Here is a 4,571-nt window from a genome sequence, read left to right on the forward strand (position 1 = left end):
TGATTCAGCACGAAAGGGGCATTTTCTGTCTTTTGATTCATTTACACAGAAAAAACTATTTGTTAAACCGTTTCAATTCAAATATTTGTCACATATTGAACTGGTTTCAATTATTTCATAATTAAATCAAGTATTCATTTGCTCAAAAACAAAATTTCTTGATATTTTCTATTGAATTTTTAGTTTTGAATTTGATTATTTTAACAATTGAATATACAATTTTCGTTATTGGTTGAATTTCAAATACAAAAATTATTGAATAGATAATTTTCGTAATTGAAAACACAAAAAATAACAAAAATGTGTTTTCAATTACGAAAATTATTTTTTCAATAATTTTTGTATTTGAAATTCAACCAATAACGAAAATTGTATATTCAATTGTCAAAATAATCAAATTCAAAACTAAAAATTCATAATGGCTGAGATATAAGGAAAAAACCGGGAAAACCTCGATTTTTGGCCTACTTTTGATCAATATCTGGATAACTAAGTCATTAATATAGACAATATGGATATCTAATGATAGATATTTCAAAGTCCATTGCAACGATGTATATTAGGCTATAGTATATTGGACCTACAATGGGTCAAAATCGGGAAAAAAATTTAACCCGAATTTTTTTTCATCAAAAAAAATTTTTTTTGTTATAAATTATTTTTAGAATTTTTTTTTTTTAAATTAAAATAATTTTAAAAAAATTTAAAAAAAAAAAATTAAAAATCAATTTCAAAAAAAAAAAATTTATTTTGTTTAAATAAAAATATTTAAAAAAATTAATTTTAAGTATAATTTGGTGGAGGGTATATAAGATTCGGCACAGCCGAATATATGTAGCTCTCTTACTTGTTTATAATAAAAACCATTTTATACTGGAAAAAAACTATTGCAAAATGATTTGTAAAATGCTAGAATAAAATAAAACATAATTAACAAGAATTATAATTGCAAAATTCAAATGAAACCTTAGAAAATCTTTTCAACAATTTATTGCAGCAACAATAATAGAAAAAAATATGGAAATTAAAGACAAATAAAAACAAAAAAAAAAAACACAATAAAATTATTACAAACAATTGTAACTACTTGAATACAAATAGAATAGATAAATAATAAATAAATTAAAGATTGAAACTGCACAACAACAATAGCCAGAGAACAACCACAAAAAATACAACAAAAAAACTAACAAGAAACACTCGTAAAATGTGCAAAAAGAGGCGGAGGATCATCATATATGAACATATTTTGCGGTTTTTACTCTGGCATTAATAAAATAAATAAATAATAAAAAAAAATTGTTTGCATTTTATTTTGAACACCCCAAATATAAACAGTTAACAAACACTCAAGTATTTACATATGAAAATGCATTGTGTACTTACCTACTTACATACATATGTAAATAATTAATAAAAACTACATACAATTACGAGAGGGTAATCTGAAAAGTCCTTTGGGAGGGTAATCTGGTAGCTCTCTCGTTTCTGTCCAACCATCATTATTCCAAATGAGCAATTAAAGTGTAAAAGATCTCGAAAATCGGAGATTTTTAGAAATTTTATTCTTTGAAAGGGAGAATTGAAAGTCCTTTTTACATCCTCCTCGTTTGTAGCTACATTTAATACAAACCTTAAGCAATGTGCCTAAAGTAACACGAAATATTTTACAATTCACTGCACACAAACGTATAGGGGTGTTTGAGGAAAATTCTGCCACAGAAAACTTTTAAAAAACCCTAAAAAGAAGATGGTGTTTTTGGTTTTTGCATAAAGTTAAGAATTTGTTTGTTGTTTAATTTAATATTTTGAAATTATCGAGTCGCTTTTTTTTCCATTTTTGTTATAGTCGTACAAGTTTCAATTTATTTTAAGATCTCAAGAAGCCCCACAACCATTGAACAACATTGATTGTTGATGGTAACTTTATGCCTTTTGTAAAAAGAGAAGGAGACGTTGACGATGATGTTAATGTTGAAAAAGATCAGGCAGATGAAAAGTAAGTAGGAGAAAATGTTGTTATTGTGTTGGCAACATTCTTGTTTGTGACATTTAGTTTTTATAGCTTTAGGTTCAGTTTAAAAGAGTCAGCAATTTCAGTTTAATCTTGCCTTGTAAATGACTTTCAGTTACAATCCATACTCCTTGGATGCATTGCATTCGTACCTTGTCTAGGGGAAGACTTCAGAGATGTATTGTTGTCAAAACGAATTGACGAATCCACCTTCTGCACTTCATCACTTATCCATAATTGTTTGTCAGGATCGTTCCTACGATTTAATCGTCTCTGAATACCGTAACTACATCAACCAAAATAAAGCAAACAACAGAGTCTTTATAATATTCAACAATTGGATCTTACCGATGATCTTCCAATACCCTCCAACGTATACTAAGCACACAAAAGGTTCTGTGAAACTTTTAGCGCAGTAGCTCCATGCTTTATTGTCATTTAAGTGTTTATAGGACTTCTTAAAAGAAGCAGCGGAACTCGCAGACGATCGTGATGATATTTCAAATACCGACCTAGAGGACCCAAGGATCGCCCAGTTTAATAAAGCAGGTTGGTAAATGAGGTCAAGCGGAAGAAATTTTTAGATCATTTGAAGAAATGCAGCCTGTGTACAGGAGTTGACATGTTGTGGTCTACAGTTCGGTCTCTCTCCAATCCGACGAAGAAGGATGGTTAAGTCGCGTTTAAGTTTGCGGATACCACCATTTTCTACGCTGAACTGAGATCACCCTAAGTGAGATAATGACTTTACACGCCAACTAAATTTACAAAGGTCATTAAAACATCCAAACTAGCCAATGATATTGGTTCTCACAGTATAACCATGTTGATGTTTAAACAGCTAGCCGAGTGAATAAGCACCTTGCTCGAGAGCTAAGGCTATCTAATCCCTGCCATCTCATAGCTCAGCTAGTCAACAAAATAGGAGACAATTGCCAGAGTTGAGCGACGCACGCTCTGGTTAAGACCAGCCGACACACAGTGCTTTGTTTTCATATTGGCAATGGACAAAAATAGAAGGAGTTATTGCAGACGAATAAAAATTAGTGGAATATTACCTTTTGGTAAGATTAAGAAAGAATATAATTTTTGAAAAAATCCGTCAAAGGACACGGGTACCTCCCATATATCCTGAACATATAATTTTGAATAAAATTCACAGTTATACTCCTAACATTTTAAATTTTGGTTATAGTCATTTTAATAAAGTTATTGTTGTTTGTGAAAATTTTTATTACAATCGCAGCACGGATTCGGGTGGCTGCCATACATCCTTTTCCTTAAAAAACCTATAAACCTGTATAAAATTATTAATTTTCAGAAATTATTGTTCTCTTATAATATTAGATGCAAAGTTATGAAAATTTTATCGGAAGGATATTCATAATTCTAAGACATCAAGATTTCAATATCCTGTATAACATCTAAATTTTTTTTAAAAAATTCGTAAAAATCGTTTCTTATTTTTGGAACCAATTTGGTTATAATCATTTTAATAAAGTTATTATTGTTTGTGAAAATCGCAGCAAGGATTCGGGTGGCTGCCATATATCCTTTTTCTTAAAAAACCTATAAACCTGAATAAAATTATATTTTCAGAAATTATTGTTCTCTTATAATATCAGATTAATTTAGTTATTAACATTTCAATTCTAGCAAGGATTTACATAACTGCCATATATCCTTTTTTAAAAAAAATACTGAAATATTGTATATATTTTCTAAATTCGGAAGGACGGATGGACGGACATTTTCAAATGTTGATAGCCTTATGGTTCAGCTGTAATATTAGAATCTGGATAATGGATTATACTTTAAGTGTTCATAATATCAGCAGAAGCTCATATTAATATCTCAATCTGAGGATATGTAGGTTATATTCAATTATTGAGTTACTTACATTTACTGCAAAAATGTATTATTTATGGGTGCCATCAAAAACAATTTTTTTTAAAGTTCTGGTCAAAACGGACAAATAATGATTTCACATTATAATAAATAAGAGATAAGCATTAGATAAAATTAAAGAAAAATTAAAATTAATTAACATGTTTTTTTTCAAAATTAAATCAAACTTTGGATTTTTTTTTTGATTTCAGCAAAAAAACATACAATATCAAGAACCAAATAAAGAAATATTAATACACTTTATGCCATTAAACTACTTTTATTAAATAACGCAATATTTCTTAGTTATTTAAAAGAAAAAACGGTATTATTTTATAAAAAACCGAAAATCTGGAGCTCTTTCCCCAAACCATCAAATTGAAAATTTACGAAATGGTAATTTATATATTTAAACAAAAACAAAATTTTAATAGTTTTCATACGAAAGGACAACTAATGATTACATTTTCTTATAGATAATACTTATGGCTATTCTATAGTAAAAGATAATCAAAATAGATTAACACGTATTTTACTAATATTCCAACAAAGTTTTAGAATTTCAGGCTTACAATAAAAAAAATGTTAATTATTAAAAATTGCGCAGATTAAACTGTTAAACCTTTTTTTGACAAAGACAGTAATTTTCCATAATTCCACATTCATATTC

The sequence above is a fragment of the Calliphora vicina genome, chromosome 4, assembly GCF_958450345.1.
Source record: "Calliphora vicina chromosome 4, idCalVici1.1, whole genome shotgun sequence".
NCBI lineage: Eukaryota > Metazoa > Arthropoda > Insecta > Diptera > Calliphoridae > Calliphora > Calliphora vicina.